The sequence below is a fragment of the Hipposideros armiger genome, unplaced genomic scaffold, assembly GCF_001890085.2.
Source record: "Hipposideros armiger isolate ML-2016 unplaced genomic scaffold, ASM189008v1 scaffold_745, whole genome shotgun sequence".
Classification (NCBI taxonomy): Eukaryota; Metazoa; Chordata; class Mammalia; order Chiroptera; family Hipposideridae; genus Hipposideros; species Hipposideros armiger.
The window spans coordinates 121,364-133,912 of NW_017732095.1; the positions used below are offsets into that span (position 1 = coordinate 121,364).

The 12,549-nt window shown below is 44.1% G+C and overlaps 1 protein-coding gene across 3 annotated transcripts in view; it reads left to right on the forward strand.

Annotated features, from left to right (window-relative positions):
* The window catches only part of PCBP3 (poly(rC) binding protein 3), a 180,251-nt gene that overhangs the window by 17,984 nt on the left and 149,718 nt on the right, over window positions 1-12,549 (forward strand). The window contains exons 1-2 of one of the 3 annotated variants that reach the window (XM_019628031.1): window positions 7,570-7,959; window positions 8,041-8,161. The exons of 1 other annotated variant lie outside the window; for it this stretch is intronic. The gene's annotated coding sequence lies outside the window, so the exon portion shown is untranslated. Of the gene's footprint in view, window positions 1-7,569; window positions 7,960-8,040; window positions 8,162-12,549 lie in introns of those variants that run through there. One more of the 3 variants, XM_019628036.1, reaches the window with a different exon arrangement.

The window sequence follows — 12,549 nt, forward strand, 5'->3', positions numbered from 1 at the left end:
TGAAGAACAAAACGACAGCAACTTGTCTGTTCCCCTTCCCCTAATTCCCCAGCACTGTTCCCATCCCCCCAATTCCCCAATAAAAATCTTTAAAAAAAAACAAAAACATCACAGTGTCCTCATCCACCTTATTCACCAGACCTGGCACCGTGCGACTTCTGGCTCTTCCCCAAAGTCAAAATGACCATGAAAGGTAAATGTTTTGAATCAATTCAGGACATCGAGGCAGCCATGACAGCGCAACTGAAGACACTCACGAAAGAGGACTTCCAGAACTGCTTCAGAAAGTGGCAAAAATGATGGGATAAGTGTGTTTGAAGCGAGGGGGAGTATTTTGAGGGGGATTAATAGTAGTGTGTCTTTTACTGTAATAATTTTTTTAATTTAAACATTCACTGTAGTTGTTGATCACGCCTTGTAATCTTTGTAAGTCCAATATAGAGCTTCCTCAGAGACTATCTATTGATTGCTTTTTTCCTCTGTATGAGTCATACTGTCTTGTTTTTTGTGTGTCTCATAATGATTTGTTGAAAACTGAGCATTTAATGATATAGTGGCAACTCTGAATATCCCATTTCTCCTTTCTGGGATATTTTTGTGCTGCTGCTTGTTGTAGTAGTTTTTGTTTGTTTAGTGACTTTCCTGAGTTAAGTCTGTGTTCTTTGTCACTGTGTTTCCACTGAAAGTCTCTGATTGGCTAGCCTAAGTGGTCAGCTAATGATTGGACAGATTCCCTTAAATGCCAGGAATCAGTGAGGCTTCCAGTCTTTCTCAAGGGGCTGTGTGTATACTAGGGTGTACCTCAGCTGTAATCGGGTACTTTACAGCTCCATCTCTTACGGCACTTTACAGCTCCATCTCAGCCTCACTGGCTGCTTGTACAGAGCCTCAGAGTCAGTGCAGCATGAACACTCACAGCTGTCTCTGGTCTTTCCTGGGCATTCACACAGCTTTGCGTCTGTGCACATCTCTACATACACATGCAGCCTTCTATTGTAGATTCTGGGAATACGTTCGAGTTTTCAAATCCCCTGCAGACATTGCGTTCCCCAGCTTTTCCTTTGAAGCTTTTGGGTTAATGTGTTTATTATTTACTCCAACTGTTGTCCACTGTCTGAGGTAGTTACAAAATTAAACAGCTGCTTCTAATGGTTTTGACATAAACCTGTGAGGAAAATGCTTTTTTTGCACTAGGTAAGCTCTGACTCAGGTAAAATAAAGACAACCTTGTAAGTGGAACCCATCAGCCGTGTCAAATAATGGCAGTTCTTTGGGAATAAGGGTTTGCAGGAGTTCCAACCTGCTTCTGTCCCCTTCTGTGGCTGCAGGGTTTCTGGTCCTCAGTATGATTGCAGGCTGTTGGTTTTCAGGACTGCTGTAGAGTTGAGGTGGAATTGGGGGGTGGCGAGACAGCAATAGAGAAAGTTAAAACACCACAGAGTTCTTTCTTCAGCTGTTTTTCTTTAACAAATGTTCACTGGATTGCTGCAAGCCTTTTGTTAAACTTCCAGATTTCTGAAGAAGTTGAGTCTGACAATTTTTGCTATTTTTTTCATTGCTTTTACGGAACAAGGAATTTTGGAAGTAGTTATTTTGCTATTTTCACTGACATCACCCTCTCACCTTTATTTTTAAAAGAATTTTTTCTGTATACTGAATTTTATGTTGGCATTATTTTCTTTCCACACATTGGAGGTCTATTTCCACATGTCTGGCTTTTATTTTTCCCGTTCTGAAGCCAGTAGTCTATGTACCTGCTGTTCCTCTGGCGGTAATCCGTGTTTCCTCTTGCTTTTAAAGGATTTTCTTATTGTCCTTAGGTTTCTGTAGTGTCACTAGGCCTCCTCCCTAAGGTATGTTGGCTTCTCGTATCTATGACATAATATTTTTCACAAGCCTGGAAAATTTCCTGCCCTTACCTTCAGATACTGTCTCTGCTTCATCTTTCCCCTTCTTCCAGGACTCTAATTAAATGTGTGTTAGGTTTTCAGCCATATATTCTCATGCCCTCTCTTTTGTATTTCCCAGATTTTGGTTTCTCCGTGCTTTTAGTTTGAATACTTTCTTTTGACCTAGTTTCCAGTTCACCAGTCCTCCCTTCAGTAGCACCTAATCTGCTTTGAAGCCCGTTCATTATTTTTTTACTTTTTAGTTCTAGATTTTTTTAAAATGTAGAAAAAGGTATTACTTCTTATAGCTTCTAATCTCTCATTTATGTTTTTGACCATAGCAAGTATATTGTTTTTTGTTTTTCCATTTTTTAATTGCAGTAAAATACATTTAGCATCTTAACCACTTACAAATGTACAGTTTAGTGGTATTACGTACCATGTGTACAGGCGTCACCATCATTTTCTTCATAGCGCTTTTATCTTAGAAAACTGAAACTATCTATTTAACAATAATTAATTCCCCATTCTCCCTTTTCCTCAGCCTCTGGAAACCAGCATTTTACTTTCTGTCTCTGATTTTGTCTCCTTTAAGTACCTCGTCTCAGTGAAATCATACAGTGTTTGTCTTTTTGTGAGCGGCTTATTTCACATAGCATAATGTCCTCCAGGTGCATCTGTGTTGTAATATGTGTCAGAATTTTCTTCCTTTTTAAGGCCGAATAATGCTCCATTGTGTGGTTATACCATGTTTGCTCATTTTATTTATTCATCCATCAGTGGAACTTGGGCTGCTTCCACATTTTAGCCCTTGTGAATAATGCCGCTATGAACATGGATGTACAAATATTTCTTCAAGACCCTATTTTCAGCTCTTTTGGGTATATACCCAGAAGTGGAATTGCTGGATCATATGGTATTTTATATTTAATTTTTTGAGGAACTGCCATACTCTTTTCCACAGAACATAGTGTTTCTTATTGTGGTGAAATGTATATAAAATAGACTTCACCATTTTAAGTGTACAGTTCATTGGTATTAAGTACATTCACATGGGGCAACCATCACCACCAGTCATCTTCAGAGCTTTTTTATCTTGCTGATTGAAACTGTCCCCATTAAACAGTAATCCCCTCCCTCAATCCCCTGACACCCAACATCTACTTTCTGTCTGTATGAATATGAAGACTCTAGGTAACTCTTATAAGTGGAATCATATAGTATCTGTCCTTCTGTGACTGGCTTATTTCACTGAGCATAATGTCCTCATAATGTTGTAGGTGTATCTGAATTTCCTTCCTTTTTAAGTCTGAATAATATTCCCCTGCGTACAGACCACATTCTGTTTACGCATTCATCTGTCCATGGACACTTGGGGTGCTTCTACCATTTGGCTGTAGTGAATAACGCTGCTTTGAATATGGGTGTACAAATATCTGTTTGAGTCCCTGCTTTCACTTTCTTGGGTCATATACCCAGAAGTAGAATTGTTGGCTCATATGGCAATTCTGTGTTTAATTTTTTGAGGAACCACCATACAGTTTTCCACTGCAGTGGCACCATTTTATATTCCCACCAACAGTGTACACAGATTCCCGTTTCTCCACGTCCTCGCCAACACTTATTATTTTTCTGTTTCTTTGATACTAGCCATGCTAATGGATATGAAGTGATATTTTATTGTGATTTTGATTAGCATCTCTTTTATGATTAGTAATGTTGAGCATTTTTTTATGTGTTTGTTGACCATTGGTATATACTTTAGAGAAATGTCTATTTAAACCTTTGGGCCATTTTTTTAAATGGGGTTTTTTGTTTCATGTTATTGCAAGTGTAGTTTCTTTGATAGTCTGTGTTGAGTAATTCTAACTTCTCATGTCTTTGTGGATCTGTTTTTGTTTCCTGTGATTTCTACGGTTTCTTGATCATGGTGCTAGACATTGTATTTGCAGAATTATTTTGAGGAGTAATATGAGACCTAGGATGATTGTCTCTGTCTTTCTGTTCAGGGTATCTGAACGCATGGCACTGGTGGGAGAGAACCCCTGTTATCTAATCTGTGTATACAGCTGCATCCTCTCTTCCATTGAGGGGTCTTCATGGGCTTTTGCTCCTCACAACGTTTTCAACTTTCTATCATTGTCTTGGGGTGCAGAGGAGTGGCTTTTCCCACTAGGTGAGCCCCACATTTCTTGACTGTATCCAGATACTTTCCCATCTCTCTCAAGTTGGCCCGTTTTGGCCTACGCTCATCTCTTTCTGTAGTACCCAGTTAAGCAAAGCAGGTGGCAGTCACCCAGACTGCAGTTACCCACTTCTCTTCTCTCCCTGAGCTGGGGGCTGGGCATGAGTGTGGGCTGCCTTCAGGTGGTCACTGGAGATGCTTTGCAATGCATAAAATAGGGCTTCCTTATTACCAGCTGCCTGGCAAGGTTTTGTTGTGGCATTGCCCCTCTTCAAAGAATCCATTCTGTCTTAATTCATCTAATTAATCCATTCATCTCTGTTGAAATGTGTATTTAATGATAGAGAATTTAAAAGAGGAAAAAATTTTATCTAAACGCTTTCCTTGGGAATTATTTGACCCATTTTCTATTTCTCTTTCTCCCCTACTTGGAAACGAAGCGATGCCTTCATGGCAATTTTCTGGGCAGACATTACAAGGGCATGGCCTGGTGGTCCGTCTTTCTTGTTTGTAGCTTTATTCACATTGGGAAATCAAGCCTTTTCAGATTTCTTACAAGAAGGAAAATAAAACACTTCAATGTTGGGGGCAATAAGTTGGGATATAAAGAAGATAAATAAAATCAATGAAAAAAACCATTTTCAGTCCCACGTTGCAGTCACTGAAGACTCCAGGGTATCCTCTCTGCCTGGTGGCAGGCAGGACCTGGGCCCAGGGTCCATTCCTTGCTCTGAGTCTGTTTCTGCTTTGAAGAAAGGAGGATATGAGTACTTGGCCTGTATTTCTCTGGGGGCTATTGTGGAAGCGAAATGAGGTGATAGACATGCAAACACGCTCAATGGTAAAGCTCTCTGGTAGATAAGGCATTATTATTTCATCCTGAAGTGCTTTTGGGGATTAATAATTTATGTAGCACACTAAGTTCATCCTTTGAGGCCAAGTGCTCCTACTGTAATGTACCCAAGCCAGCGCTGGAAACTTACAGCCTCACAGAAGGAAGAGGCCAGTGACATGTCCCTCTGTGAGTGTTACTGAGCTGGGTGCTTTTTCAGAGAGTTCCAAACTCTGTTCATCATTACCCTCTACGCACATAAGAAACAGTCTGAGGTGGTGGCACTTCATAGGGTGCAGCCGATAGTCATCTGCAGTGTGACAATGAATAATCGCCTGTAATACTTAGTGTCCCAGGCTGGCAGTTGGAGTTTTCTTGGAATTTTAAACACAGGAGATTTTGTAATAGAACGATGTTTCTCACTAATGTCTTCCAGAACCTCTTTTGATCGACCTGTTGCTGAGTTTTCTAGACTTGATGAATTATCTCCTTAATTAAACAGCTAATAATGATGCAGATTGTTTACATACTGAGAAATTGTTCTTCTTGAGGTTGCCAGGGGCCTTTTGCTTTTGGACACACGGAACCAGTCATTTCTGTTTCCCTTCCTCTGGGCACTACTACATCTCATGGGCATAGCTTCTCCTGGGCCGGCGGGTGCCATGGAACATGGCAGTGTCCGCACTGCCTGGCATTCTGCGGCAAGATCCCAAGAGACTCTCCCATCTGCAGAGCAGAGCCTGGCTGAGGTGGGGCCCTGTGCTCTCCTGGACTCGCTGAGGGGAGCCTGGCTTCAGGCCTCCATCCCATCAGGCCCAGCAGTAAGCGGCTGGAGCAGCAGGGTGTGGGGTCAGTGCAGTGAGTGTGCACCGTGGTGTGTCAGTCAGCCTGCCTCCTGCCTGGGCCTATCTGCCTAGTGACAGAGCTTGCCCCACAGACAGGCCTGGCTTTGCTGGTTCACCAGGGGACCCGCAGGTAAGGCCCCAGCGCTAGGACCTGCAGCGCCCATTAGGCCAAGGACCAAACTCGAATGTGGAGCTAGAAGGAGTCGCAGTCCCTGCTGAGCGGAGGACTAAATTCCACCCCGAAAGGGAGGACCGTCTGAAGCGTGGTCACAGGGCTCTTGGTTATGAGCCGGTAGTGGTCGGACTCAGAGTGAGACCGGTAGACGTGTTGCTCCTCAGCTCTCTCACTCACGGTACACCCTGGAGTCTGTGGGCTTTCAGGGCCCTGGAGCCCTGAGGCGAGGTCACAATATTTTCAGGATGCTACCGAGGCATCCCTTTCTTTCCGGACTGGTGTTTGCGCTGATGACACAAAGGCAAGCGGGCAGCACTGCTGGCCCCTGAGCACCGTCAGGGCTGGCCCCACATGCCTATCGTCACTGTGGCTTTCACCGCCACCCTCTCGCCTACGAAAGCCAACATCATATAAGAGTGTCCTTGAAGAGGGCCGGCCGAGTGGCTCAGTTGGTTAAGAGTTCGCTCAAGAGTTTGAGCTCTGAGCAGCAGTGGTTCGATTCCCAGCCCGAGCTGAGCTGCCAACAGGTGGCAGGATGGCTCAGCTTAAAAAAAAAAGAAAAAAAAAAAAGAGCGTCCTTGAAGAGGCAGTAAGAATGATTAATTCTGTTGGGGAGCAGGCATGCTGATAGCTGTGTTTCCCTTTCAGTTCCCAGGTCATCCTGAGAAAACATGTTAAACCATAAGGGTAGGTTTCTAACTCATTACCTAGAATGTGTTAAACATGATTGAACCTTTCCTACAAAGGCAGGAATCAGCAGGGCCTTAGGGCATCGTTGACCTTGGCATATTAGTAATCCCAGGCTCCTGAGAAATTAGCATGGAGATGTCTCCCATCTGGGAGCACAAGCATTCGCAGGGGCAGCACTGTCACTGTCCTGCATGGGTCTTGCCCCGGTTCCTTGGGGGTAGAAGCGAAGTCAGAAACCTTCTCGTCTCCACTACGACAAGCTGCGCCAGCCTGTGACTCTCTGGAAACTGGGTATCAGTGAGGGCGCCGCTAGTGACCAGCAGGAAGAGGCCTGTGGCTGAGCTCTGGGCTGAGTGGAAGGAGGGAGGGCAGCGTGAACTTGGGCTTACCTGTGTGAAGTGCCATCATCACCTCCTGCTGGTTAAGTCTCACAGGAGTCCCCAGAATGAAAGAATAATGGAGATGTGGGAAATGACTGGGATTGCTAGCCCTTGGGCGAGCTGGGAGCACTCCTGCCTGGGGACTGATTTCCTGATGCCCTCAGAGGTGTGGAGTAGGTGGTCCAGGCCTATGTCGTACCCTCTGACACCTTCGATTTCCCTGTGTTTGGAGATTGTCCTCGGTTTGTGGCCATATTTGAATTGTGGCGTAAAGTGCAGGGCTGTGGCAGGTGACGGTAACGAGCTCTAGCTGGTCTTTTAATAGCACAGCTCCCAGAAACAGAATCACCTGTTTTATAGCCTGATCGTGAAGACGATTGCTTACAGAGGATTCTGAACGGCTGGTAGGACATTGGACGGGCACCGAAGTGGTCCTCACGCCCCACCGGGAGGCACGACTGGCTGAGAACACACCCCCCGCTTCAGAGCTGCTCCTGGGACTGGGCCGGAACCATCCGTCACCACGCATTAAACGCAGGTTGCATCAGAATGAAGGATGGCCAAGCCAGCGTCTTCTCCTTGATTCTGGGAAACTTAGTCATTTGTTCTCTGAGTCAGCTTCACGGCGGGTAATGTCACATCACATTCTTTTGGGACTGGGCCAGTAACCAGCATGCTTGCCAGCGCTTCGGCAATGAGCTCATCAGCCTCTCGGCTCCCCCAGTCCTGGCCAGGAGCTGCACTGGAATTAATACTGTCACTGCCGCAGCCCTCACCAAGATTGCTCTTTCTTTTCCTGTGTCCGTCATGTGCTGGCCCTTGCTGTCACCAGGCGAGGCCTAACCCTTCTCCTTCAGGAAGCCTTCCCAGGCTGAGGCTCTGAGATGTGATGCTAGGAATTCAACCCAACTCATTGTTGCCTGAAAAGCCTTGTCTCAGGGACTGCTGAGGATGTAAACACAGGTGAGCGATGGCCCCGCCCCCAAGGAGCAGGTAGCCCCACAGGGGAGGGGATAACGCAGGAACACCATAATGTGTCTACAGCGGGCACCCGAGAAAGCAGAGGAAGGACGGACGCGGAGCTCCGCAGAGGGACGGAAGGAGGCCTGGGGAGCACGGGCATTTCAGCTTGACCTTGGATTCTGTACAGTGGGGCTGGCACATAGTAAGTGTTGTCTGAAAGATACGATCGACTAGGTGTTTCATCACCAAAAAGGATTTATTCAGAAAAAAGAAAGAGTTGCAACCCAGTGCATGCAGACGTGGCTAGCACACTGGCCTGAGTGCCAAGATGGAGGGGTATTTATGGAAGAGAAAAAGGAAGTTAGAACCATAGAGCTTTATTACAGAGTTCTTCCTGTAGGGTCCTCCCCATTACGCAGATGCGGGGCTCCCCTAAGCCTTGCGCCTCCCCGAGACTCTCTGACTGACCACGTTTGCTTCAAGTTCAGGTCAGCCTTTATCAGTGTGCAATGAATGACAGCTGTTGTTTCTTATTGGCTAGACTTCTGTTTTCTGAGTAGTAAAAGAGAAAAAAATTTGTCTTCCACTTCTAGATGAGACGACAGGATAAGATGCTTGGGGGACAGCGTGTGGGGAAGGTGGCCAGGCGAGGTGGGTTTCTCGTGTCTGGTACACGATGACCAAGATGTCTTGAGCCTGGATGACGTCCATTCTCTGCCCCCTGCTGCCACAGAACAGAGGAAACAGCTTTGTCATCCGTGGAAATCAGTAGTACGTCTTATTAAAAATGAGGCATGGCTGCATTTCGGTCTGACTAGTAAGACACTGCAAGTAGGGATTTTTAGAGTGTTTAGTGTGATAAAGAGAAACAGTTTTAAAAAAAGCAATAGACAGGGTGTTCTCAATGAGCTTGTGCCAGAGCAGGAGTTCAAAGAGATGCTGAGAGAAGTTTTTATTTATAGCTGTCAGAACTGTGACAGTGACCTTAACCAAGACAGGCCTCGGGAGGGCCTGTGGGGGGAGTGCTCAGCCTGTGGGGGCTCCAGAGCGCTGCAGGAAGAGCCCTGGTGTACCGGAGAGCTCCATGGGCACAGCAGCCCTTCCCTTTCCCTTCCTCTTCCCTCTGAAAGAACTTCCTGCTTCTGGCTTTTCCTTCCTGTGGCGTGGCCCGCCACGGCCCAACGGGCAGGGTTACAGTCCTTTCCTTTCCCTGTTTTCTTTACAGCCCACATGGCTGGTCGTGTTCCAACGTGCATGCATATGTTGCCCAAGGTGCCTGTTGGTCCAGCTGTTCTCCCCCACATGGGCACATGGGCTGTTTCCAGTTCGGGGCTACTCCGATGAAGCCGCTCTGACTTTGGACCCTTGGTGTCTTCTAGCTGACATGTACACACATTTCTCCACATATGCCCAGGGACGAATTGTAGTGTCACAGGCTTGGTGTATGCTTCCTTTAAGTAGGCAGTTGCCAGACAGTTTTTCAATGTGGTTGACCCAGTTTGCAAATTAACCAACAAATGCACGAGAATTCAGTTCCTCCAATTGTCGCCAGCACTTGCTGGTTTCTGTCTTTTTCACGTTTGCCTTTCTGGAGGTTGTGTGGTAGTACTGTATTGTGGTTTTAGTGTGCATTTTACTGATAATGTGTGTTTTTCCCCACATACCAAGCAATTCTCCGATACTTGTAGGGTCTGGGTTCTGATACCAGCTTCCTGGAGTTCCCACAGGCTGAGGGCTCAGTCCCACAAGATGCCCCCGCCCCCATTCAGACGCCAGCTGCAAGTCCAGGTGGTCACCTGTGCTTCTGACAGACTGCCTATAAACTGGATGGTCCCATGGCCCCCCTCTTTGGGTTCACTTTGCTGGAGTGCTCACAGAACTCGGAGAAACATTTACTTATGTTTACCAGTTTATCAGAGAGGAGAATATAGAGGACGTTGGTGAGCAGCCAGATGGAAGAGATGCACAGGGCGAGGGGTGTGGAAAGGGGCTTGAAGCTTTCGTGCTCTCTGGGTGCACCAGTCTCCCTGACTCTCCAGGTATTCACCAGCATGGAAGCCCCACAAAGCCAGTCCCTTTGGGTTCTGAGGGAGGTTGTGTTACCTAGCGGATTGATTACATCATTGGCTATTGGTGATTGAACTGAAAACTCCACCCCGCTCCCTTCGCCAGAGGTCTGGGGGTGGGACTGACAGGTCCAACACGCTAATCACAGGCATGGTTCCCCTGGTGACTAGCCCTGCCCTTAGGTGACCTGGGGCCTTTCCCACAGAAGAACCTGATTTCATCATCACATCAGGAAATCTTTGTGCTTGGAAAAGGCAGTGTCTTGAGGTTTACTTCAAGGATGCAAATCTTGGACATACTTGGTTAAATCTATCCCATCAAATGTTTCATGTTTTTGGATGCTGTTATAAATAGTAGTTTTAAAAGATTTTTCATTTCTAACAGTTGGCTAGCATAGTTTTTGTATATTGAACTTGTATCCTCAGTTTAGCTGACGTCTCTTATTAGTTTTAATAATCTTTCCCCCTATGATCTTGTCGTCTGCAAATAAAAAGTTTTACTCCTTTCCAATATGTATGCCTTTTAAAAATGTTTTCCACCTTGTTGTTTAGAATCTCCAGTATACTATTGAATAGAAGTGGGAGACTGAGTCTTGCTGCCCTGTTCTTTATCTTGTGGGGAAGGCATTCAGTCATTCACCATTACTTGTGATGTTAACTGTAGGTGTTTCATAGATCCCTTTATCAGTTTGAGGAAATTTCCTTCTTTTTTTAGTTTTTTAAATAAAATTTTTTTTTATCATGCATGTGTCCTGAATTTTGTCAACTGCTTTTCCTGTATTTATTGAGATAACCAGAGGTTATTTTTCCTTTGTTCTGTTAATATTTTGAATTGCATTTATTGACTTGAATGCGAAACCAATCTTGCACTCAGGTTGAACTCTGCTTGGCCCTGAAGGATGTTTTTATCTACTTACCTATCCATCCATCTGTCTGTCTGCCTGCCTACCTGTGCCTACCTGTCTTCTATCTATCTTCCTGAGTTTGAGTTCCTGATACTTTTGAAAGGACTTTTATTTATATCTAGGATCATGAGGGAAGTTCTTCAGTAGTTTCTCCTTGTAGTATCCTTGTTTGGTTTTGTGATGGAATAAAGCTGGCCTCATTAAATGTACTGGGCAGTGTTCCCTACTCTATTTCCTGAAAGAATTTGTGTCAGATTGCATTATGTTTTTCTTAAATTTTTGATAGAATTCATCCAGGCCCCAAGTTTTTTTGTGGGAAGATTTAAAATTAAAAATTTAGCTTTTTAAAGCTTTTCAGATTTTTGTGTCCTGACTCAGTTTTAGTTATTTGTGTTTTGTAAGGTATTGATTTTTTGTTATCGTGTTCAGTGACATAGAGTTTCTCTTTTATATTGATCGTTGTTACCCTTTTCATTATTGTATGATTTATAATGATGTCTCTTTTTTTACTATGGAGATTTGTAACTTGTATTTTTTCTCTTTTCTTGATCAATCTAGCTAGTGGTTAATACATTTTATTGACTTCAAATATATATATAGATTGTATTTTCAAAGTAAAGATTTTCTTTATTTTTTTTGTCCTTTTAGTGATTTATTTATTTATTTATTATTATTTTAGTGATTCTTTATTATTTTCCTTCTACTTATTTTGGATATACTTGGCTGTTCTTTTTCTAATTAGCTTTAAGTAAAAGCTAATTGATTTTTTTTTTCTTTGCTGCTATTAGCATTTAGACCTATAAATTTTCCTTTAAGCACTGGTTTAGCTCTATGCCACATATATTTACAGCTTTTTTATTTTGAAATAATTACCCATAAGAAGTTGCAAAAATGTAGAAAATCCCAAGGAATCTACAAAAACAAAAACAAACTGGAATTAATAAGTGAAGTTAGCAAGCTTGCACAATTCAAAATAAACACAAAAATTAGTTTTATATTTGCAAACTATCAACGAACACGTGGATATCAAAATTAAAAATACAATACAATCCCTAAAAGATAAGCAAACAAAGATGTAGGTTTAAACCTAACAAAATATTTATAGGACTTTTATGAAAACTACAAAATCCTGATGAGAGAAATCAAAGTAGATCTAAATAAATGGAAAGACATACCATGTTCATGGATTAGAAAATTCAACATAGTAAAGATGTCACTTTTCCCCAAATTATTGTACTGGGTTAATGCAATTTCTGTTAAAATCACAGCAAAAACTTTTTTTTTTTTTTAAGATTTTATTGGGGAATCGGGGGAGGGGAACAGTGCTGGGGAATCGGGGGAAGGGGAACAGACAAGTTGCTGCCGTTTTGTTCTTCAGTCTAGTTGTGGAGGACGTTGCTTCACCTGCTCAAGTTGGCACCATCATTGCGCTGTTCCCGGGGCGAGGCAGATCAGTCGCTGGCTTCTGGACGGCAGCTCACAGTGGCTGCTGGCCGCTCACGCTGGCTGCTGGCTACTCATGGCAGCCCAGCTCCAGGTTGAGCTGTTGTTCAGCATCTTAGCTATAGAGGGCAGTGTCACTGGCCCTCATATGTGGGATCCGAACCGGGGCCCTCTGG